The sequence below is a fragment of the Medicago truncatula genome, chromosome 8 (assembly GCF_003473485.1).
Source record: "Medicago truncatula cultivar Jemalong A17 chromosome 8, MtrunA17r5.0-ANR, whole genome shotgun sequence".
Classification (NCBI taxonomy): domain Eukaryota; kingdom Viridiplantae; phylum Streptophyta; class Magnoliopsida; order Fabales; family Fabaceae; genus Medicago; species Medicago truncatula.
The window spans coordinates 21,097,330-21,123,630 of record NC_053049.1 but is presented as its reverse complement, the minus strand read 5'-3'; the positions used below and the strand labels follow the sequence as shown (position 1 = coordinate 21,123,630).

At 32.9% G+C, this 26,301-nt stretch overlaps 1 long non-coding RNA gene across 8 annotated transcripts; it reads left to right on the top strand.

The window, feature by feature from the left end:
• Window positions 1-2,292: 2,292 nt before the first annotated feature.
• Window positions 2,293-13,074, top strand: LOC112417164 (uncharacterized). Of its 8 annotated transcripts, none has more exons than XR_005643510.1 (3): window positions 2,293-9,732; window positions 9,837-11,316; window positions 12,029-13,074. It is a non-coding gene; the product is annotated as an uncharacterized lncRNA (long non-coding RNA). The 8 variants fall into 8 exon arrangements; XR_005643509.1 differs by having other exon boundaries at window positions 2,294-3,161; window positions 3,200-11,316; XR_005643507.1 differs by having other exon boundaries at window positions 8,424-10,747; window positions 10,860-11,316.
• The last annotated feature ends 13,227 nt before the right edge of the window (window positions 13,075-26,301 follow it).

Here is a 26,301-nt window from a genome sequence, read left to right as displayed (position 1 = left end):
TAAATATGATAAAAGTTGATCTTTTTTGCTTATAATTTGGAACAAAGAAAATGAGTTTTTTTCCTTATAATTTAGGTACCGTTTGGCCTGTCTTTTTTTCAAGTTTTCTACGTTTTTAAGGAGAAGCTAGGTCAAACACAATATCAATAAAGTACCTTCGAAAAAAATACTTTTTTTAGAATGCATAAAATTGAATGGAATGAGCTTTAACCAAAAGTTGTTGAATGCTACTTCAAAAAACTATTTCTTCCCAATTTATTTCACAAGCACCTCTCTTCAACTCCCGCCGGCAACCTTTTATTTTATTTTTTCAATATGCTTTTTTCTTCCATTTTATTATTATTTTTTTAACCGGTCCATTTAATTTTTTAATGAGGTTCCATTTAAGTTTATTATCTATTTTTTTAAGGAATTTTATTATTTTTTTTATCACTTATATATTAATTTCAATATCTTTTGATCATCACAACCTCGCAAATATTTGTATTCACGCTGTCAATGAATGACACCGAATATTTTTATTCTCTTTCTTCAACCACGGAAATACACACACGTTAGCATTTAGAGTAATATTTTATGTTCCTCTTTCTGTTTTTTTTTTTATGCTAATGCGTATAATTTTTGTTAGTGTTGTGTAATGCGTATAATTATTTTTATAAAATTTTGATTTTAATTAAAAGTACAAGTGTAGTTGCCTAAAAAAATTATACTTATATATAATTTACACATTTGTATTGTAACAAACTATGCATATCTTTTTCTTATTAAAAAAACTAAACATATCTTTTTCAATGACACCAACAATGTAACAAATATAATATTATATAATATAAATTCTTATCTTTTTGACCAACACTAAAAATATGGTATTCTTATAACAAAATTTATTATAGAGTATAATTGAAAAAGATATTGTACAAATTTGTATTCATGTTACACAAAATAAACGTCATTGAGTAAATATAGTATTAGTAAAAATATATCTTTTATATTTTAAATAATTTTTCCCTTCAAAAAATATTTTAGACATTTTTTTATTTATTATGTTAATTCATAATGAATTCAAAGTTTTTTTTATTTATAGACAATGCATAAATATATGCAAGGTCTCGGGTTCGAACCCAAACACCACCAAAAAATAATAAATTCAAAGTTTTGTACAATATTTTGCCAAACAGCTTTTAACTCAAAAATAACTTTAGAACTAAAAAAAAATAAAGAAACCAAACAGCTTTAGCCTTTTTCTTAAAGAGCTTTATTTTAACTTTGTTTTAAAGTAGCTTTTAGACCGAAAAAAAGCTTGGCCAAACGGTACCTTAGGACGGAGGGAGTATTATTAAAAGAAAATACTACCTCCGTTCCCTTTTAATTGTTACATTTTGACATCTTACATAAACGAAGATAGTCAATTATTGTTATTACTTTTGATGCAATAAGTTCTACTTTTACTATAATGACCTTATTCTTTTTTTTTTTTGAAAATTTGTTATCCGAATCAAGAATCGACTAATCCGAGGGGAAACCTTATTCATTTAATATCTCATTTAATATATTTCTCACTCCGCAATAAATAACTAAGGTTAATATTTGTAAAATAACATTTAATGTTGCGTTGAACTTTTAACTTTGAAAGAGACACTTAGAAAGGAACAAAGCGAGTATTAAATATAGAAGTACACTTTATCCTTAGAATTGAATTTAACATAAAATAGAGAAATAAGAAGGGAATGTTTGATTCAGCATTATGATGAAAACAACAATGACTTCTTAGAGCACCCACATCCATGCCACTCTACATGGATGGTATAAATGGGTCTCAGTAATACTTTATATTACTTCACACTTTTCAATTATTTAAACCACTCAACTACATCTTCTAAATATCCATACCATTCTTACAAAATTTATAATGGGTCCCACTAATCTTACAATATATTTCAAAATGTGTGTGAGGAAGAGAAAGAATTGCTTTAAGACACGGTGGTAGAATTTGAAACCGTAGCCAAGAAAAGATACCAACTGTTATGCAATTATCCATTCCTTTCCTGACACTAGTAGCCACACGTGGACCTTATGTGCCAAAAGACACTGCCGATATTTGTGCTCTTAGAGATAGCTTTAGTTTTAGGTCGATACACGCAAACCAACAACGACTTTCATCCAGCGTGTTAGACACAATTCACACCGCCTTATTTAGAAAGAGAACGCGTCAACCGTTTTATTTTAGTTCAATCATAACCGTCCAAGTTTCCACCACACGCGTTATCGTAGCCGTCAAACCTGACCCTACGCACTATATAAACCTCACAAGTTCCCTCTTTCCAAAGTGCATCGAAACAGAGCGTTTTACGCTCCTCTCGTTTGTTCTCTCTTTCTCTCCTTTCTTTCTTCTTCCTCTTCTTTTCTGTTCAATTTGATTCATGATTTTGATTTCTCGATTCTAAAGTTTTGCATGTTCGTTGTTCAGATTTCTTTGATCGATCGATATGGATTTGCGTTTATCGGATTGCATAGATATGAAGAATTTCACACTTCTTTTATGGATCATCGTTTATCGAGAATTATTTGTATAGTTTTTGAATTATTGGATGTAGTTCTTCATAATTGAATAAATCGATACATGTGTTTATCGGTTTTGCAGCGATCGTACGTTTGGAATCTGGATATGAAAACGAAGAACGCCAAAATCGCTCAATGCTCGACCTATCCCTGGGATCATCGGTTATCAATTATTATTTGATTATTGGATATAGTTCGTCATAATTGGATAATATCGATATGTGTTTATCCATTATGCAGTGATCTTAAGTTTGGAATCTGTATCGTTTTGCTATTCACATGACAACAAAGAATGCCAAAATCGCTCTATCCATCTGTAGTTTATGGATAATCGGTTATCATGAATTATTTGATTAATTATTTGATTATTGGATATGATTATTTATAATCAAATAATATCTATATGTGTTTATCCGTTTGCAGCGATCTTAAGTTTGGAATCTGGATCGTTTTGCTATTCATATGAGAACGGAGAACAAAGAAATCGCTTGCTCAATGGATCATCGGTTATCAATAATTATTTGATTCATTATTTGATTATTGGATACAGCTCTCCATAATAATTAGATAATGTAGATAGGTGTTCATGGTTTTGCAGCAAGGTGAACGTTTTGAGATGTGTTCATGGTTTTGCAGCAAGGTGAACGTTTTTGAGATTCTTGATTCAACAGATAAGAACAGAGAGCGGAATCAAATTTCTTCAATGATTTGTATTTATGCGCGTGGTTTGTCATCATACGAATAACATGGAGCCTGGACATTTGATTTGGTTATATCTTTCTTTGTTGATTTGGAGAATGAAATTTTGATTTCTTGATTTGGTGTTTTACTTTCTTAATTCTTTGCTCTGTGATTGCTTAATTTCAAGGTTTGTTATAATCGGGATCGTAAGGATATACTTTTAACAGATTGTAGATATCAAGAATCAAGAATTTCACACAATCACACTTCTCTTCTTTACAAAAAAATTTCTTAAAATTCATTTGATAATTATTATTTTCTCAAGATTTTTATATAATTAATTAATTCTTTATTTGATAATCGAGAGATCATTTATGGGTTTTGCAGTGAAACCTCTTGATACAAGGGACAAAAACGGCTCCAGCTAGATAAATCAAATTTCTTTAATAAGTTCTTAATAATTTTATTTTGATTTGATTGGAAGGCATACAAATTATGCAGCGTGGTGGTTTGTCAAACTAAGCGGGGATTTGGTGATGTCTGTTAAATTTTTCTTTTCAAAATTTCTTCATTGTTTTTTATGTATAATATTAAATCCGTTAATATTTTTTGATTCGGTGATCTCTTTGGTTTTTCAGGAGAAATAACCTATGAAAACACGATTTCTTCTGGTTCTATCTTTCTTCCTCTAATTTTGTATTCTTTTTCATTTATGGGTTCATGTGCGATACGTAAAAATTGGATCATGAACTTTCTTTTTCAGATTGTTTTGTCCAAATAATAACCTCATTCATAGCATAGAACCTCAACTCTTAATATGGTAATATGTAGTAAATCCTTTATGTTTAAATCTTTATTGATTTTGTTGATTTTGCAGCTAAAGTCAAGGTATTCTTGATTCAATTGATAAGTAAGGAGAACGCTCTTCTTCAATGAGCCATTATTTGTTAATTTTTAAAATTGATTTTCTGCAGTGTGGTTTGTCAAAATAATGATCTCCTTCATTCATAGCATGGAGCCTCTTTTTGTTCAATCTTTAGTGTTGTTGGAGAGCATGTATGATTTTGATGTCTTGAGTCTAGAGTTTTCATGATCTTCTTTCTACTTTCTTTCGTTTCTTGATCCATTAGCCATATTGTTTTCTCCTTGATTGCTTAATTTCAGGTTTTCCTATGAGCGAGATCTTAGGGTTATACTTCTCTTCAATCTTCTTTTACAATCCGTTATCAAGAATTATTTCTGTAATTTTTGGATTATTGAATATAAACTTCATTGGATAATCGAGACATACATTTGGTAACTTTTGGATTGTTAAATTGTTAATTTACTTTTTGGCGTTACACGAGAGATGATTTCGATTTTTTAATTCTGAAGTTTGTTTATTCTTGTTCAAAAACTTTCTTTCGTTTCTTGTTTTCTTAACCTGTTGGCTGTATTGTTCTGCTCCATGATTGCTTGATTTCAGGGTTCTCCTGCTAGCAACATGAGCATTAGGGACTCGCTTATTATATGGTCCCCTCAGATTATAGATATCATGAATTTTAACACTTCTCTTGACTCTTTGTTTACAAATTGGTTATCAAAACTTGTCTCTGTACTTTTTGGGATATAATTCTTCATTTGATAATCTGGCGATGCTATCCATCTTGCAGTGAGCTGTGAAGTCTGCATTATCTAGAAAGTTTTTATACACCTTGAAAGAACAACAGCTCCAGATAGATAAATATTAAATTTCTTTATTGAGCAATTCTTTATTATTTTAATTTCTGGCATTCAATTGCAAGACGTACCATTTGAATTTTGAACATATTTTCCTGCAGCATATGGTTTGTCACACTAATAACCGTCTTCATGGCATGGAGCCTAGCATTTTTATTTGGTGATCTCTATTAAATTCTTTTCATTTTATAAATTTTTTATCGACATCCTATATCTTTTTTCTTTTTTCTTTTTTTGTTATTTACTCTTCCGTGTTGCAGGAGAAGTGATCGGTGAACATACTCTGGTTCTATTGATCTTCCTCTTGTTTATATCTGAGAAGTTCAGCTTTAGTTTTTCTAACACCATCATACTGCTGATTCATTACATTTTGGTTTTTGATGTAATCTGACAGTGTGATAGTTTACACAATGCTGGAGAAATTGAGACTGTCTGATGGAATCTCATTTAGGTTTTCTTACTTTTGTTTAGTATTGGAATAAAGCTGGTCATACCTCTTACTTTTCATTCAACCTTGCGACTAAAAATTGGTTATTTTTTTCATGCATGTTGATTTGTGTTGGGATGGGATAGTTATGCTCTGATGGTGTGCCCTGCTAGTGTTGCAGTTTTTATGTTTTTGTATCAGGAGCCTCAGTGCAGGAGTCTGGAATTTATCCTTTCGCTTGGGTTTTTGATCTTTATGGATTGGTGTTTCGATATCCTTTTTTGGAATGTAGATATCAAGAATTTCACAGTTTTCTCTCTTCTTTTATGGATCGTTTTTTTCAAGAGTTATATGTTTATTTTTGAACTATTGGTTCTAGTTTTTCATAATTAGATGATGGAGATATATGTTTAACCATTTTGCAGCAAGTGGCAGAATTCTTGAAAACTAGAAACATTTTACGATTCTTGACACAAAGGATATGAACGGAGAATGGCTTCAAATAGATAAATCGAATTTCTTCAGTGATTCACTTTATTGTTTTTAATTTCAAGCTATTGATTATGAGAAGAATTGAACTGTGAACATGCTTTTTCTGCAGCTTGGTGTGTCTAAGTAAGAACCTCCTTCTGAGCATGGAGCCTTGAGTATTTTTGTGGTGATCTTTATCTAGTAAATTCAATGCTCCTGAGAGCATATATTTCACACTCTCATGTTTTTCTTTTCTTTTTCTTTTTCTTTTCTTTCTTTCTATTTGTGTTATTTTTCGATATAAGTCTTCCTTTGATAATCGAAGATCCGTTTATCCGTTGTACTGTGAGCAGGGAAGTCTTAAAATCTAGGAGACTTGATGTAATGGACAAGAACAGGGGAACGGCTTCTGATAGATAAACGATTTTTCTTTAATGAGTCCTTTATTATTTTAATTTTTTCTGGGATTTGATAGCAAGGCATAGAGCCTAGTGTATTTATAAACATTGAATTTTGAACATTTTTGTCTGCAGCACGGTTTGTCAAACCGATGACTTCCTTCGCAGCATAGAGCCTAGTGTATTTATTTGGTGATATCTATCATAATCTATTTGTTTTCAATATTTCTTTAACTACTCTGAGAGTGAATATTTCTTGATTCGTTACTCTTTGGTGTTGCAGGAGCAATAATCTATGTATGATTTCTTACGATTCTATCTATCATTCTCTTGTTTGATCCTCATGTTATTCTTTTCTGGTTGATTCTTTGGTAGACTGATGTTTGCAGTTCTTATGTAATGATCTGATTGTTTAGTTTGTTTGGGTTATAATTGATTGTTCTCTAATTTCTCTGTTACAGCAAGTATTATTAATCGTCAACAGATGTTGTTTTGTGTTTAAGGTTTGAGTAATAGGTAACAGTTATGTTTTGTGGAACTTGGAAACATAGCTGGAGTTCTGATATGTCTAACAACGGCTTGGTTTGGAGATTTAAACTATCTTCCGTCTGTTTGTCATGGTTAAGTGTTACATAGGTTTGAAGTGCAACAGAAGTCTCCAATCACATTTCACTTTTAAGTTTTCCTTCTGAAATGGAGAAATTGGTTTGTGCTACTTACTTATAAAAAGGATATTTGATTTGATATAGACTTTCGACTGTTGATAGGATTGAGTTGCCAATCTGAACATAGGGAGAAATTGGTGATTAGTGCCTCTTTCCTTTGTACTACTTATCTTCTGTCAACTAATTAACAAGGATAAATGATTTGATATACGTAATTAACAAGAATACGTGACTTGACATAAAATTTCAACTGTTGCTAGGATTGATTTGGCAATCTGGACTTGGGGAGAAATTGGTGGAGATGAGTGCCTCTATCTTTTGTACTACTTAACTTCTGTCAACTAATTAATACATGATTTGATATACGTTTTCGTCTATTGCTAGGATTGATTTGGCAATCTGAATTTAGCGAGAAATTGGTGGAGTTGAGTGCCTCCATTTGTACTACTTATCTTCTGTCAACTAATTAACAACATGATTTATGTTTTCAACTGTTGCTAGGATTTATTTGGCGATCTAAACTTAGGGAGAAATTGGCGGAGATGAGTGTCTCTGTCCTTTTGTTTGTACTACTTATCTTGTTTCTATGATCAACGTAGTTTTCATTGATATTTGTAATTTATGAAGATGTCCTCTTCATTACAGTGGCCCAAGGACTCCTCTGTATTTGAGTTTTATGTGTGTGATACGAAGGAGAAACCTATAAATGTGGCAAGAAGCGAGGTTCCATTCAGCCTTGGGATAAAAATGGTAATTTCTAGCGGTGTCCTCTGATGGTTTCTTGCAAGTGTCAAGTTTTTGTTGATCTGTATCAGGAGTGAGTATGAAGCATATAAGAATTCTGGACTGGTTTGGCACTTTAATTTGTTGAATTCTGGACTGGTTTGGCACTTTAATTTGTTGATTTGTCCCTTCCTCTGCTATAATCCTTTTCTATTTTAACACACAACTTTGCACTTTACTGTTTATACAAATGATTTGTTAGAGAAATTCAAGGTTGTTTTTTTATTTATATCAAACTGTTTCTTCCTATGTGTGTTATTGAATGAATTATGAAGGAGTTGCCTCAACATGTTGAAAATTTTGAGAAAATGCAAGTCATGTTGACTATCCTTGAACTTCTTTTAGCAAGTCTTTTTTAAGCACATCCTTCCTGTTCTTGTTTTGAACAAAGTAGGTAAAAAAAAAATTAAGAGAGAACCTCAAAACAAAATCTGGCTAAACCACAACAACTTCAAACACAAATCTAAAAACATGAGTGAGTGCCTAAAGCTCAGACCGAATCCTAGCAATGCATCAAACTTCCTAACCTTCGCACTAGAAACGTACCAAAATTCAATATGTGGACTAATGCTTCCGCAATTTCCTAAGTTCTTTGTCCACTGCTATTTCTCGAATGCAGCTACGAAGCTTAATCCACTGCGTCATGGGTAATGAGATACCTGAAAACAAGTATAAAATTTCATTGCAAATTCTTCATTTGCAATGAAAACAAAAATGAAGAATTTGCAATGAAATTTTACTCTTGTTCAGGTATCTCATTACCCATGACGCGGTGGATTAAGCTTCGTAGCTGCATTCGAGAAATAGACAATGCAGTGGACAAAGAACTTCGGAAATTGCGGAAGCATTAGTCCACATATTGAATTTTGGTACGTTTCTAGTGCGAAGGTTAGGAAGTTTGATGCATTGCTAGGATTTGGTCTGAGCTTTAGACACTCACTCATGTTTTTAGATTTGTGTTTGAAGTTGTTGTGGTTTAGCCAGATTTTGTTTTGAGGTTCTCTCTTAATTTTTTTTTTATACCTACTTTGTTCAAAACAAGAACAGAAAGGATGTGCTTAAAAAAGACTTGCTAAAAGAAGTTCAAGGATAGTCAACATGACTTGCATTTTCTCAAAATTTTCAACATGTTGAGGCAACTCCTTCATAGTTCATTCAATAACACACATAGGAAGAAACAGTTTGATATAAATAAAAAAACAAACTTGAATTTCTCTAACAAATCATTTGTATAAACAGTAAAGTGCAAAGTTGTATAAACAGTAAATGATTTGGTTCTGACTTTTATTTTCATACATGTTAAATTGAAAATATGTTGTTTTGATGCAATGTTGTGTGTTAAATGACAGTAACATTCAATTTGGTTGCTTTCTTTTTTGCCGATTTTTATTGATGTTCAATTGAGAAGGTCACCCTTAGAAGTTGTTGCTATCAATACTACTTTTTCAACGGTGCAAAGTTTATGCCATTCTAGAGATGCTGGGATAGCTTGATGGGGCCGCTCTTTGTTATGCTGCTGATCTTCAACTTGATTAGAGGAATCAGGCTGCTATTCTTTCTCTCTTAGTTCTTTTTGTTGCAACCTATTTGTTACAGCATAATTTTCTGTACATTTTCATCTGGTGTTAACGGGGTTAGTGTTACATGGGTTTGGTGTACCACAAATGTTAACTTCTTTCTCAATCACACTGCACCTTTTCAATAGTATCTGGAAAGTGGAGAAATTGAAGATAACTGTCTTTGTTTGAGACTCTTCAACTTCCCTTGGTTCTTTTGAACAGACTATGAATATTTGGTGTGCTGTGATCTGTGGAAGCCAAAGGTTAACATACTATTTATTCTGAACCGCCTGGTTTGGAGTTTATTTGTTCTCGAAATCTGCCATTCTTTTTGTTATCTGTGATATATGAGAATAAGAATCTTTTCCCCCAAATCTGTATATCTTTGTCACAGCAAGGAATCATAAATTTATGTTGTTGCACATGGAGCAGAAATCTGCAATTAGCTGTGACTTAATTCTGACTATTCGGTATACTTCCACTTGGTGATCTCCACTCTAAATACTAATTCGTCACGGGTGTCTCTTAGGAATTTAGTTTTCTTGATTCCTTAAGTTCCATGTGTCTGTTATAGGGGGATGGGACTGCAAAAGCTATGGCGAGAATAAGAAGTTCTGCGATAGCCTATGAATGTAATGTGGGATGGTATAAGTTGTGGTATTTGGCGATCAACTAATTAACAAGGATACATGATTTATGTTTTCGGCTGTTGCTAGGATTAATTTGGCGATCTGAACTTAGGGAGAAATTGGCGGAGATGAGTGTCTCTGGCCTTTTGTTTGTTCTACTTATCTTGTTTCTATGATCAACGTAGTTTTCATTGATATTTGTAATTTATGAAGATGTCCTCTTCATTACAGTGGCCCAAGGACTCCTCTGTATTTGAGTTTTATGTGTGTATACGGAGGAGAAACCTACAAATGTGGCAGGAAGCAAGGTTCCATTCAGCCTTGGGATTTAAAATGGTAAATTTTCTAGCGGAGTCCTCTGATGGTTTCTTGCAAGTGTCAAGTTTTTGTTGATCTGTATCAGGAGTAAGTATGAGGCATATAAGAATTCTGGACTGGTTTGGCACTTTAATTTGTTGAATTCTGGACTGATTTGGCACTTTAATTTGTTGATTTGTCCCTTCCTCTGCTATAATTTTTTTCTATTTTTCTGCTGTTTGTGGTTATATATAAACAAGAATAAAAATATTCACTCCAAAATGGGGTATTCCTCACAGATTCTGCAATTGGAGCAAGGACTTTGTTGCAAGTGTCAGTTTTTGCGGTTCTGTCTCAGGAGAGCATGAAGCATATAAGAATTCTACTATAATAATTCGTTTTCTATTTTCCAGCGTTTCGTGGTATATATAAATATGGATAAGAATTTTGTCTCCAAAAGCCTAACAGATTCTGCAATTGGAGCAAGGACTTGGTTTAAGGGGGACCTCAATGGAGCACAAGAATCTGCAATTGGCTGCCGTTGTTAAGCTTTCATTTGGTTATCTCTACTTTGACAATGATTTCTTCACGTTTCCTTGTCTTTTTCGTGGATTTAGTTTTCTCGTTCCTTGTGTTTGTAACTGGGGTTTTTTGTTGTGAAATTTTCTCAGCTCTTGTTGCAGTGGATATGATATACTGTGATTTTAAAGCTGCAGCGAACCTTAATATTACGAACATGCAGACCCTTGGATTTTACGGTTCATTTTCTTGCCTTGAATGTACTTATTCTGGAAAATAGGTGTCCTTTGGCATTGTAATGTGTCATTGTTTAGAATTATTAAACTAAATATTAGGAGAGCTTCAACAATATTTATGATTCTGTCCATCTTTCTTGGATAATCAAGAGATACACCTCTGTTTTGCAGAGGGCTAAAGTTTGGATATCTACAACGTTTGGAGATACACTAGTCCAGATATATCAAAGTCGTTCCTTTACTTTTTAAGTTTTGGGCTTTGTTCTTAAGACATGCTGCAGATTGGATTGTGAGAGTACATATTTCTTGATTTCTTATTTTCCTTTTTGGTGCTCCAAGAGAGGTGATCTATTAATGTTGAGTATTCCTTCTGGTTAGTTTTGTCTCTTGATGTTGTGGTTTGATTTAGTTCTTGCTGGTGTTGGTCTTAGTGGTTGCTGTACTTATTTTAATGATCATCACAAATAATGAATTGTTAGTTAATTGTCATTCTGATTCTTGTCTGGTTATTTTGCATGATTTTGTTTCGAGCTATCCTGTTGTTTTTTATTATTTTTATTTTCAGGATTTGATTGCAAAATATAGAATTCTTCAGTTTTGGTTCATTATTATTTTTATTTTTAGGATTTGTTTGCAAAACACTAGAATTGAATTGTGTTTTTCTGCAGCGTGGTTTGTAAAACAAATATGTTCTTTCTTCGTAGCATAAAACCCTCGAGTTTTGATTTGGTGATCTCTTCCAAAATCTTCTGGTTTCAATATTTTTGGAAGCATGTTTTTCTTGATTTTTTATTTTCCCGTGTTGCAGGGAAGGTAATTTAAGAACAAGTGATTCCTTCTGGTTTTGTTTCTCTTTGTTTTGATTATTTTTTATTCTTTTTGGTGTTATCTTTCTTTTTTTGGCCTTCATGTTTTGTACGCTAGTTCTTTACTGATTTTTTTTAATCCAAGGTTTGATTTGGTTCTGACTTTTATTGCCATACTGCAAAAAAAAAAAAAAAAACAGCATCACCTTTCAAATTTACATGTATAGCAATAAAAGTCGACATTTTAGTCTTTGTCTGATACTTAGTATCTTTTTTCAGTTCTTTTGGATTGTGTGGGTGTTACAGGGGAGACGGACTATGAAATGTGGTGTGCAGTGACCTGTGGAAACCGGAGGTTAACATACTATCCATTCAGCCGTGTGATACGATCAGTTATGTTACAGTGTTAGGGATAATTTTCCTTTAAAATGTCTCGTGCTAGTATTGGATATATGTGTTTTGCCATCAGGAGCGTGAATACTGAAGCATACAAGGATATGATTTTGCCCGCGATGAGGATATGAAATTCTAGACAGCTTGGTTGGTGTTATGTTCTGGTTGGTAGTCTGCCGTCTTTTCTAGTTATATAAGAATACGAATCTTCTGTCCCAAATTTGTAGCTTTGTCAGTGGAGTAGATATTCCCTTATGGTTTGACCTGCCTGTATCTGTAATCTGTTTTGGACAGCTTGGGTGGTCTCTTATTGTCCTAATGGCGGTTTTTAATCGCGGAGCTTTTCTATAGCCTTTGTTATTTGATGATGTGCATATGAATAAATTGGTTCTCCTAAGTGGATATTTCTGAGTGCACCGGCTTCAAGGTGATTTCTACTTGGTTATACATCCTTTGTGCTTTCTGCTTGGATTGGTTCTTTGTATTTTATCTCAGTCGTTGCAAATGTAGGTGGATTGTGAAATGTGAAATGCATGTGTTGAATATCATGATAGACCCTCCATTCAGCCTTTGGACAAAACAGGCAATTTTCTTACTATTAATGGTGTGTTACAACCACAATAATGGAATATAGCTCTTTGCGTAACCAAGTGTGCAGAGTCTATTGTTTCTCCTTGGTGCATTAGTTAGGCCTGCTTCTAGCTTAGGAATTCTTCATGTGTTGTGAAAGTTGTCTTTTGACAGTATATATGTATATGTATATGTATTTTGGAAGTATATGTATATGTATATGTATTTTGAAAGTTATCTTTTGATTGTTTGACCTAGCAGTGTTAACTAGAGTACAAAATTAAAATATGATAAGGGAAGTAACTATAAGAAAATGCTGTTTTATGTTTATGATGTACTAATGAACAATTTTGTTATTTTCATTTCTCTTTTTGAATTAACACCATTCGATCTAGCAAGTGTATCAGATCATGTTGATAATTTTTTAGTGAGCAATAACAGTTGAGATGATGTTCACCATGCAACAGTGTAGTGTAAAATATTACATATATTTATATATATATATATATATATATTTATATATTTATATATTTATATATTTATATATAAAATAACTTTTTGAATTAACAGCGTTTGATCACTTTTTGATTTTCTTTGATATTTTTTTATTGGAAATACTCATGATATTAAAAACTTCAGTAAGGTTTGAACTTCTATAATTATATCTTTGTATTTTTTATTTGAATAATTAAAACTAGCAAAAGAAATTATGATGTTTGATTTTTTCTTGTTACACCTCGAGTTACACTTGAATTGACAAAAATATATGAATTTTACACTATTATCCATTGTCTCCCACTTTTCTTTTATCCTCCCTTCGTCTTCCTTTGCATTCTCTCTGTCTACTTTTCACTGAAGCCTCGAGTAATATCACGAAAGAGGCGTAAGGTGTAATTAATAACATTTTCATAGCATGAAGCCTCGAGTTCTGATGTATACACTTTGCTGATTGCAGATGATGGTAGTAATGTTTTGTGAAACTACATGATTATCGGACTGAATTGTGAATTGAAACATTTACTGTTCAGTGCAGCATGTGTGTAGCATCTAGCAATCAGGTTATGAATTGTATTCATCTCATTAATACCACTGTCATTTGGTGTTCACTAGGTAATTGTTACATGGTTTGGTGTACCACAGAAGTCTCCTTTTTATTACCCTATCATACGTTTTCTTCTATTTAGGTTCGGTTTGGAGAATTATGGTAATATTCGTTTTCTTTTCTTGGTTTTTTTTACATTGTCACCCTATTCCTTCAAACTACCATTTCTTACATTTACATTTTTGACATGTAATGTGGCGAAGTAGTGGTTACACTTTGGAGAGATTGAGACGACTTTGTGGTGTTACAGAGCAAGTGTTCAACAGACGTCTCCTTTTTTATTACACTGTACCTTATTCATTTTGCTGTCTGAAGTTGAGTAATTGGAGATGAGTGTTTCTGCTTTGTACTATTTATCTTCTGTCAACTAATTACATGAATCAACAAGTTAAATTTTCAATCTTTGAGGCTTAATTTGGCGATCTAAATTTAATGTGAACATTTATGCTTTCGTGCTTCTCGACTCGTCTTGCAAGGTTGGATTTGATTAACACGGACTTTCTCATTCATTTGGTCATCTTTTACATACGTATATGTTTTTGTTCTGAATTGTTGTCCTAATTGTGTACAAGCTGGTGTTGATGATTTTATGTTTTTTTTCCTGTGTTCAAGTTTTTGTGTTTCTCGTATTGTTAGGGACGACTTAACTTTGATGGGAGAGTCTTTCTTTAGTTTTCTTTTATTGTTTCAATATTTTATTGTCTCTTCAATGGTTACATGACGATCTTGAAAATTGGATGGAAATTTGTTACAATGAATCATCATTTCCTGCAGGCTGTCATATACTATCTACTGTTGCTAGGTTATAATTTGGTTATCTCTTTAATTTCAATCTTTGTTTCATAATCAGCATTCACTTTTGTCGGTTCCTTTGAGTTTTCTGTGTGGGTGTTGCAGGGGGCGTAATCCTCTAACTGTGTAGCATGTGCGGAGAGGTTCACTTACTTTCCGTTCAGCCTTGGGATAAATAAAACTGGTCATTTTTTCTTTACATCGGTATTTGTGCTCTAGAGTTGCAGTTTTTAAGTTTTTGTATCAGGAACGTGAGTATGAAGCATACAAGATTCTAGGGTCTTTGATCTGCTGCTATGAAGGAGTTCATTACAGATTTGTATTTTGATATACTCTTTTCGGATTGTAGATATCAATTATCAGGAATGTCACAGTTCTCCCAACTCTTCCTTTCATGGATAGGTTTTACGAGAATTATTTGTTTATTTTGGGATTATTGGATAGGTTCTTCATAATTGGATAATCGAGATATGCGTTTATCCGTTTTGCAGCGAGCTGAAGTCTGGTAATCCAGATCGTTTTGTGATTGGTGACACAACATATACGAACGGAGAATGGCTTCAGATATAAATTGAATTATTAGTTATTATTTTCAATTTTGAGCATTAAGACACGAATTGAACTGTGAACGTGGTTTTTCTACAGCCTGGTTTGTCAAAATAATAACCTCCCATTGTTTTTCTGCAGCCTCGAGTATTGATATGGTTATTGCTGGTAAAATCTTTTCTTTCAATATTTCCATATGAGAAGCATATATTTCATACTATCATACTTTTCCAGAATCTTTTTTTTACGTTGGTTATAAAGAATCATTTGTGTTATTTTGCACTATAATTCTTTGTTTCATAATTGAAAGATCCATTTATCTGTAGTAACAGTGAGCTGGGAAGTAGAATGTCTTGATTCAGCGGTTAAGAATGTAGAGCAGTTCCGGATAGTTAAATTAATTTCTTCGATGAGGCCTTTATTATTATAATTTATGAGCATTGATTGGAAGGCATACAAATTGAATTTTGAACCTATAATTTTTGATTTGCTTCTATCAAGGAGATCTTTATGGAGTGGTGTTTTGATATCTGCTTTTTTGGATTGTAGATATCAAGGATTTCACGGTTCTCTCTACTCCTCCTTTATGTATCTTTTTTAAAGAATTCTATGTATATTTTCGAACTATTGGTTGTTCTTCGTGACTAGATAATCGAGATCTTCATAATTAGATACTCGAGATACGTTTTTAACCATTTTGCAGCAAGTGGAATTTTGAAAAACTAGAACATTTTGCGATTCTTGACACAACGGGTACAATCGGAGAACGACTTCACATTGATAAATTGAATTTCTTCAATGATGCATTTTTTATTGTTTTCAATTTCAAGCATTTGATTATGAAAAGAGAAGAATTGAACGGTGGACATGCTTTCTTCTGCAGCTACATGTTCATTCGTTTTGCAGCGAGGTGAACATTTTGAGATTCTTGATACAACGGATAAGACCATAGAACGGCTCCAGATAGATAAATCAAATTTCTTCAATGATTCATTCTTTAGTATTTTTATTTCTTTGCTTTGATTCCAAGGACATAAAAATTGATATGTGAACATGTTCATTCGTTTGGTTATGAAGATTTTTTTTCTTAAATTTTTATATATAATTGTTTCTTCATCTATCAAGGAGATCTTTATGGATTGGCGTTTGATATGCTTTTTTGGATTGTAGATATCATGAATTTCACAGTTCTCTCTACTCTTCATTTATGGATTGTTTTTTTCAATAATTATTTGTTTATTTTCCAACTATTGGTTTTGAATTTCACAGTTCTCTCTACTCTTCATTTATGGATCGTTTTTTTTCAATAATTATATGTTTATTTTCCAACTATTGGTTTTACTTCTTCATAATTAGATAATTGAGATATGCGTTTAACCATTTTGCAGAAAGCGGAAATTTGAAAAACTACAACATTTTCGATTCTTGACACAACAGATATGAACGGGGAATTGCTTCACATAGATAAATCGAATTTCTTCAATGATTCATTCTACATGGTTTCCAATTTAAGCTTTTGATCATGAAAAGATTTGAACTGTGAACATGCTTTTTCTGCAGCCTGGTTTGTCTAAATAATCACCTACTTCAGAGTATGGAGCCTTGAGTATTTTCCTGGTGATCTCTAGAAAATTCATCTATTCAATCTTTGTGTTATTTTTCAATGTAATTCTTTATTTGATAACCGAAGATCTGTTTATCCGTTGTACTGCGAGCAGGGAAGTCTTGATATCTTGAACATTTGATTCAACGGACAATAACGGGGAACGACATCTGATAGATAAATGATTTTTCTTCAATGAGTCCTTTATTAATTTAATTTATGGCCTGTGATTGCAAGTTATACAAATTGAATTTTGAACATGTTTTTTTTGCAGCATGGTCTGTCAAGCTAATAACTTTCTTCGCAGCATTGAGTCTAGCGTTTTTATTTGGTGATATTTATTATAATCATTTTGTTTTCAATATTTCTTTAACTACTCAGAGTGAATATTTCTTGATTCGTTACTCTTTGGTGTTGCAGGAGCAATAATTTGTGAACATACAATTTCTTATTCTTTCTGGTTGATTATTAGGTATCTTGACGTTTGCAGTTCTTATTTTGATGAAGTTTGTTTCGGTTCCAATTGGTTGTTCTCTAATTCCTCTGTTACAATAAATATTATTATTCCTCTGTTACAACAGATGTTGTTTTGTGTTTAAGGTATTGCTATTTGAGTAGTAGGTAACAGTAATATTTTGTGGAACTTGGAAACATAGCTTGCGTTCTGATATGAATTTTCTGTTTTGTATGTTTCCAATTGAGTCTCAGGAAAAGGTAATGTTTTGTAAAACTTGATACATGATAATCATCCCTGGTGGAATTGTGAATTAAAACCTGTTTTTTGCAATGTAATGTATCTTAAAACAACCACATTTTGTGTATTATTAAGTGTATAGGTTTATTTCTGTTTCGTGGTGACCTGATCAAGCATACAAATTGTCTTCTCGATTTATTCCTTTATGTGAATAGTCTAGCCGTAAGTATTCTTATCCCTTCATACTGCTGTTATCTTACATTTTAGGTTTTTGACATGTAATCTGACAATGCAAAGTTCACACGTTTCTGGTAAATTAAACTATCTTCCTTCTTTTTGTTGGTTTCCTCTACAACTGTTTGTCATGTCGTGGGTTTTCTGTACATGAATCATCTGTTTTCACAGGCTATGTTTTACATTGGTTTGTTGTACAACAGATGTCTCCGATCACTCTGCACTTTGTTAATTTTTCCGTCTGAAATGGAGAAATCGGTTTGTATTAATCACATATCTTCTGCAAACTAATTAAATTTTGATATACATTTTCGACTGTCTGCTAGGATTAATTTTGCGATAAGAACTTAGGTAGAAATTTGTGATGATTAGTGCTTCTGTTCTCTGTACTAATCTTGCAAGTGTCGGAGTTTTTGTGGTTCTGTACCAGCAGTGAGTATGAAGCATATAAAAATTGTGCACCTGTTTTTCTGCAGAGTGGTTTGTAGAAGTACTATGTTCTTTCTTCATAGCATGAAGCCTTGAGTTTTGATTTGGTCATCTCTTCTAAATTCTTCTGGTTTTCAATAATTCTCAAATCTTTTGAAAGCATACTTTTCTTGACTTTTTATTTTCCCGTGTTGCATGTAAGGTAAATTAGGAAGAAGTGATTCTTTCTGGTGTTATCTCTCCCTTTTTTGTCTTCATGTATTGTATGGTACTTTTCTGATTTCTTGATTCAAAGGTTTGATTTGGTTCTGACTGTTTTTACATGTAAATTGAAAGATGATGCTATTGTGTTCTGAAACCATAACATTCTGTTTAGTATCAAGCCTCGTGTTTATTTGGGAATGCTCTACTTGGATTGCGAACTTTGTTGGGTTCATTTTTTTCCTTCCGAGTTTTATTGATGTACAATTGTGAAGTTCTTACCATCGACATTTGGTTTTTGATCTGAATCTGACAGTGCAAAAGCTTACATGATTCTCGTGAAGTTGGGACAGCTTGCTGGGCTTCATTATTATTCCGATCTGTGACTTGGTTTGAATAATAAAGCTCCTATTCTTTCTCTCTCAGTTCTTTTTCCTACAGACTATTTGTCACAACATAATTTTTCTGTACATTCTCATCTGGTACATTGGGTTTTAGATATGCGACAGTGCAAAAGTTTATGATTCTAGTGAAGTTGGGATAGCTTGTTGGGGCCTCTCTTTGTTATGCTGTTGATCTTCAACTTGATTAGAGGAATCAGGCTACTTTTCTTTCTCTCTTAGTTCTTTTTGTTATAACGTACTTCCCTTTCGTTTATAATAGTGTTGAAGTTTTTGTGTTTCTTTATGGGTAACTTGAGTCTTACCCAGTGGTTTAGCATACTACATTCTGGAGCAACTCTTCCCTTCCTAGGATGGACATCTTGATCAGGTGCTGTTTGTTTTGATGGTATGTTCGATAGGGACTGATGGACGTGGGAAAGATAATATTCTTGTATGTTTGTTGTCTACGTTTTTATTTTTGACTTATGATGTATACTCCCCCAACGATATCGTCTTCCTTACAGTGGTGCAAGGTGTCTATTATCAAATGAATGCTTCTTGATTCCTTTGTAAAAGCTTAGGATGAGGCTATCATAGACTTCCCCTTCCATGTTTTGGATAAATCGGTCATTTTTAAGTAATACATATTTCTTCTAGTGTTGAGTTTGTGTTTTCTTCCATCCGTGACTTGAGTCTTACTCTGCAGTTTACCATTCAAAATGCTGGAGAAACACTGGCCAAGGTGAGGAATTTTGGACAATTTGGTTAGGTATTTTTGTCTTGGATAGGGTAGGGGGTGATGATATCCTTTTACTTTTTGTTACTGTTGTTATTTCCGATCTATGATGTGTAATAAAATAATATCCTCTGTTACAGTGCCCCAAACCTGTTACTTTGTCACAGTGAGGAATCATAAATTTATTTTGTTGCCTTTGGACTTCCATCTGGAAAACCAGAACAGCCTCTATTTCCCACGCCTGTTGGCAAATTCATCCAACCTAATTCACTCGATGTAAAGACATGCACTATTACCTCCTTTGGTGCTTCACTCTTCTTTTTTTAAACTCAATTCAATCTGTTCAAACTGTACCATGGCTGGCCGTAATAATGTGGAAACTCTTCTGTCCTCTGCATATGGCTTTGGTTTTGTTTCTTATCATCCCTCACTACAAGAAAAAAATCTGTCATTACCCACGAACAATTACTCGCGGCCGTAAGACCGTGGTTAATTTTTTAGAGTAGTGATGGATTACCCAAGGCATGTAAAAGTTCAATGTGAATTTTTTGAAATTGCTACCCACGGCTTAGCCATCAATAATTATAGACGGCTTTTTGTCGTCAATAATTACCCACGGTCTAACCTTCTGTATGATACATTTATTACATTATTTATTATTCAAAATAACAAAAATCTATTTCTTTATAATTTTTGGCTACAAACATTTCCGCCAATCCCAAAATTTCAAGAATTTGGCTCCTATTTCTAAAAGAAAAAATAGATTTCTACTGTTACAAAACAATTTTCCTCAAAAAAGAAAGAAGAACCGTTATCGTTCCTTTCTCACTCGCTTGTGATCAACCATCTCTTCCGATTACCAAACCATTTCATTCTCTTCCTATATCGCCCAACCATCTCCTTCTCTCTCTCTCTCTCTCTCTCCTCTCTCTCTCTCTCTCTCTCTCTCTCTCTCAATATAAGGTATACACTATATTGTACGTGTAAAGCTTCTGAACAGACCTCAGAACCAAACTTCTTGTTCAACAGCAAGCAAATTTAATCAGACACAAAATGCATGTTCAAATTTTTCTTTATAAAATCAAATCTTTCAACATTTAAAGACTTAGTAAATATATCCGTCCATTGATGTTCAGTATCAATAAATTGTATATCTAAAATTTCTTTTTGAACATAATACTGTTAGCATTTATCAGATAGTCCTCCAACTGATGTTTCATCCAAAGTAGTTGTGTACAACAACTTGCAGGTGAGATGTATTCTACTTCTGTTGTAGACATAACAATAGTTGCTTGTCTTTTGCTAGTCCAGGATATTAAATTCTCTCCAAGGAAATGGCAGTTTCCACTGGTTTATTTTCTTTCAATCCTGTCACCAGTATAATCAGCATCACAAAATTCAACCAACTGATAATCTAGGGATTTCCTAGAGGAGTCTAAGATTAGTTGTTCCCTTCAAATACCTGAAAATTCTGTTAACAGCAGTTAAATGAGATTTTCTTGGATCTGACTGAAATCTTGCACACAAGCATACACTGAATAAAATATCTGGTCTAGATGCAGTGATGTATAACAAGGAACCAATCATACATCCATACAGCTTTTGGTCTACCTTTGTTCCAGTATCTTCTTTGCTTAAGGTGCTAGTTGGATGCATTAGAGTGTTCATCACTTTATAATCTTCCAGCTTGACATACATTTCTTCTTCAATGACTCCATTAAGAAATGCACTCTTGACATCCATTTGATATAATATTATGTCATGATTTACTGCATAAGATAGAAGTAACCTAATTGCTTCCAATCTTGCGACTGGAGCAAATGTTTCAGTGTAGTCAATGCCTTCTTGTTGACTGTAACCTTGTTCAACAATTCTGGCTTTGTTTCTGGTTACTTCACCTTGTTCATTCAACTTGTTTTTGAATACCTATTTTGTTCAAATAATGTTCTTCTACTGAGGTTTGGGTACCAGATCCCACACATCATTTCTTTGAAACTGATTTAGTTTTTCTTGCATAGCTAATATCCATCCATCATCTGAAAGTGCTTTATCAACTGTGGCAGGTTCAATCACTGATAATAATCCTATCATAGATTCTTCTTGTCTGAAGTATGATTTTGTTCTTCTAGGACTATCTTTATTTCCAATGATTAAATCCTTAGGATGTGAAGACTTGTGCTTGAATGTATTTTTGGATTGAACTACTTGCTGAGAGTCATCTTGAGTTTCTTCAGAAGCATTTTCATATTGTGCTTCTAAGGTTGGTTCAACTTCTAGAGTGGGTTGAGCTTCTGGACTTTCTTCAGATTCAGCTTTCTTATCAGGTTCTGAAATGTCTTCAGTGACCTGTATATCTGCAAAACTTTCATCTTGCTTTAGAGTTTCACTTCCAGGCTCTTTGTCATCAAATTTTACGTGCATTGATTCTTCAACACAGAGTGTCTCTGAATTATACACTCTGTATGCCTTTGACCTTTCAGAGTAACCTAAAAAGATTCCTCTTTGGGCCTTGGCATCAAATTTCTTTAGGTAGAGCTTGTTATTTAGAATGTAATAGGTACATCCAAATTTATGAAGGTAAGAGATATTGAGTCTTCTTCCTTTAAAGAGTTCATATGTTGTTTTCTCTAAGATAGGTCTGATGTAGATTTTATTTTATGCATAACATGCTGTATTCACTGCTTCTGCCCAGAAATGTTTAGCCAAATTGTTTTCATGAATCATGGTTCTAGCCATTTCTTGTAAAGTTCTATTTCTCTCTACAACCCCATTTTGTTGTGGAGTTCTAGGAGAAGAGAATTCATGGACAATTCCATGTTTTTCACAAAAAAGTTCAAATGGCTCATTTTCAAATTCACCACCATGATCACTTCTGACTTTTAAAATTTTCATTTCTTTTTAAGATTAGAATCTACTGAATACATCATATGCATTATCCTTACTTCTTAGGAATTTTAGTCAAGTCCATCTGCTATAATCATCAACAATGACCAATCCATAGTTACTTCCATATAAGGATGCAGTGTTAACTAGTCCAAATAAATCAATATGAAGTAATTCTAAGGGTCTGGAGGTTGAGACAATGTCTTTTGTTTTAAAAGATGATTTCAAAATCTTCCCTTTCTAGCATGCACCACAAAGTGCATCTGAATGATAATCAATGTCAGGTAAGCCTTTAACTAGTTGTAACTTACTAAGCTTAGAGATTAATCTTCAATTAGCATGTCCTAACCTTATGTGCCACATCCATTACTTATCATTCACTGAAGGAAGGCAAATTACCTTCTGATCAACCAGTTCATAAAAGTTAATTTTATAGACATTCACTACTCTCTTTCCCTTGAATATTATGGATTTTTCATCCTTTTTGATTACCGTACAGCTGGTCTTACCAAACATCACATCATAATCATTATCACAAAATTGACTAATAATTAAAAGGTTATGTTCAAGACCATCTACCAGCCACACATTATTAATTAAGATAGAGGAGTTACCAATAGTTCCTGTACCAATAATCACGCCAGGTTGGCTGCCTCCAAACTTCACATTTCCTCCTTCTTTCATTGTAAGGGTGAGGAACATAGACTTCTCTCCTGTCATATGCCTTGAGCAACCGCTGTCTAGGTACCATGATTTTTGCTTTACTTTTGCTCTTAGACATATCTGCAATATTGACGTTTTCAGATTTAGGTACCCATTGTCTTATGGGTCCTTTCAGGTTAGTACTGTAAGTTTTACTCATCACTTCTTGTACCTTGTGCTGTGAGTTTAATTGCTTCTGGTTACTCATTGCTTTAGGTTTAATACCTCTAGGTTCTGAGTCCCAAGTAGCAACAAATGTTTTCTTCCTCTAGGACTTAGACTTTAAGATACCAGCTTCTGACTTCATCAGACTCTGAGGAACAAGTTCTGATCTCTTCAGAATCTTAATCTTTGAAGTCTTAGAATCAGAAGTTATCATTGCCTTTGACTTAGAGTTCTTTGGCTTTGAAGTTATCTTAGCCTCAGAGCTAGTAGCTTCAGGTACTGACTGAACAACAGTTTCACTCTTAGCACCTTTTGTAACAGCCCGATTTTTAATATTAGTTTATTAATATTATTATTAGATAATATTAGTATTATTGCTATTATTAGTATTGGTTGTTAGGTAGTATTAATTTAAATATTTGTATTTATTGGAAGAATAGGTAAGGAGCATGTAGATGTGTTGGTTAGTCGGTTAAAGAGTGAGAGAAAATAATATTTAAGAAGAAAATAGAGTTTTTAGATAGAATAAGAAAGTAGAGTGCGTATAAAGGTGGATTAGTAAAATTGGGTAGAAAAGAGATGTAGTTAGTGAGCTGAGTAGTGCTTTATTGATTTAAGCAGAGGGAGGTGCGAATAGCAAGATTGTGTAGGTGCAGAAAGATTAGCAACAAACCTAGAGAACATATAGTAATCTAAAAATATTTGTAATAAACTCAATTAGAGCTTATAAATAGAGAAGAATATTAGAGAAAAAGGATTACCGAAAAAGAGAGAAATAAAGCGGCAACGGAAAAATTAGCTAGGGTTGTGGAGAGAAGAGACAAGGAGGAATAACGAGAAGAACCTAGAGAGAGATTTTACCGTATGAAATTATCAATTTCTCAAAATTAGAGGTAAGGGGGGAGTCTCTATTCACCATAAGGGTTGTATGAATATATGGGTTGTGAAGGGTTTTTGTTTGTTTTCATAATTTTTTGATGATTTTTGTTAAATTGTGATTGATTGTTTTATGCATACTTTTGTGATCCATGTGTTCGATTCTTCAGTTAAATTCAAATTGAGAAAATTGTGTCCTTTATGTCATTCGAATTTATGCATGTACATATTTTTCGTAAATTGTCATTCAGTATATTTTGGTATGTATATATTTATATTTACATGGTGTTGATCCTATGCATGCTTCATCAATTTATCAATGATCCCCATTCGGTTAGTATGTGACTATATGCTACAATTTTCAATTAAAATAAAATCCTCACAATTTTATTAATTTATTTGGTTAAATTTCTTGATCAAAGTTTCATGAAATTTTGCACGACATAACTCAATTTCGGATTCGTTCACTTCGGCTTCTTGGATAATTATATACATATATACTTTTTTTTTATTCTTATCATACCGATAGGGTTTGCTAAATGTATATCAATATTGGTGTGAATTTTGCTTCTTCTCTTTCACTATATTATTTTTTGGTCGCTACTGTTTTCTTCGCTGCTAATGGACTTTGAATCATTCTTAATTATTTATGTGAATACTATGATTTTAATTATTTGGATTTTATCACATTTGAATTTTAAAATTTATATGATATTTAAAGATGTAATGTTTGAAGATGTGTGATTTAAAGATGTGTTCTATAAAGATGTGTTATTTGAATATGTGTGGTTAAAAGATGTGTGTAATATAGTAATATTTGATGATGAGCTATTTAAAGATGTGTAATTGTCGAGTTTTATAAAGATGTGCATTGTCGAGTCATTAGTTTGGTGTTCATGCATTCATGGTCAGTCATATTTGACAATGTTGTATTTGACGATGGTGTGGACAAAATCAGTAACATACCTCTGATATCCAAATATTTGACAATGGTGATAGGTTTGGTACCACATGCATATAGAGTCGAGTTAGGGACATTGCATTCATTGTCAAGCATATATGAATATGTAGTATATTTGACGATGTAGTATCTATATATAAATATATATTTGAAGATGTAGTATATTTGACGATGTAGTATCTATATATATATAAATTTATAGTTGAAGATGAGTTTATTTAATGACGGTGATATGTTTGTTTCTATTAAATGATGAAAGATGATTATTAAATGATGTGAATAAATATGAATATATGATTGTTGATGTTCACATGTTATTATAAGATGTTGATTGATGCCTATTAGATTTTTACTAAATTAAATTATATATTCAAATGTGAATATTATCTGATTATGATGCATACATTTCTAAATATAATTGATGTATTCTTTAGTCTGGATCTATACATATGTTTATGAATTTCTTATGTTGAATATATTCTCACCCTCTAGTGGCAGGTTGGGCGCCTGCACCCTTGTGGTGTACATTTGCAGAAAGAATATCTTAGTAGCAGTGAGTCTCGGAGGATGGCGTTGGAGCCTTCTCTTTTTTTTCTTATCGCTTTTGGGAGTATTTATTGAGTCGAAGCTCTGATCAGTGGCACTAGGGATTGGGGATTCTTTTTATTTTAGATTTTGTTTTCAAAATTCGACTTTGAATTTAGTTCTGATGTCGATACACTGATGTGACAATTACATTGATGTTTTGAATTTATTCCGTTTCGACGTGTTTTTATTTAAATGAAGTATTTTTAAATTGAAGAAGATGTGTGACATCCTTGCATGTTTAATTAATTATTATATTTTTATTTAGAAAATAATATGTGGGTTTTAGGGTGTTACACCTTCAGGTACAAAGACGGTTTTCAATCCTTCCTGATGCATTCACAACCGGCTTTAAGACTGATTTCATTTGGTTTCCCTTCTGAAAATCCATCCCTTTACCATTGTTTCTGTAAATGCTATAAATCATAGAAGCAACTTTGCTCCTGTCAATACCTGACATAATCTACTCCTCAAGAGCAATTTCTTCTTTACTGAAAAACTTTCCATTACACTTTTCTTGTAGTTTCTGACAAAGATGCTTGAGTTTTTCTTCATAAGTTCTACAAATGAAGTCAAACCCTCTAAGTCCTTCTTCAGAAGCTTTCAGATCCAATAGAGTTGATTCTTGTTGTTTCATCAAAGCAACATATTTTTCTTTTAAATCTTTCAACTCATTGGTTCTATATTCAAAATGTGT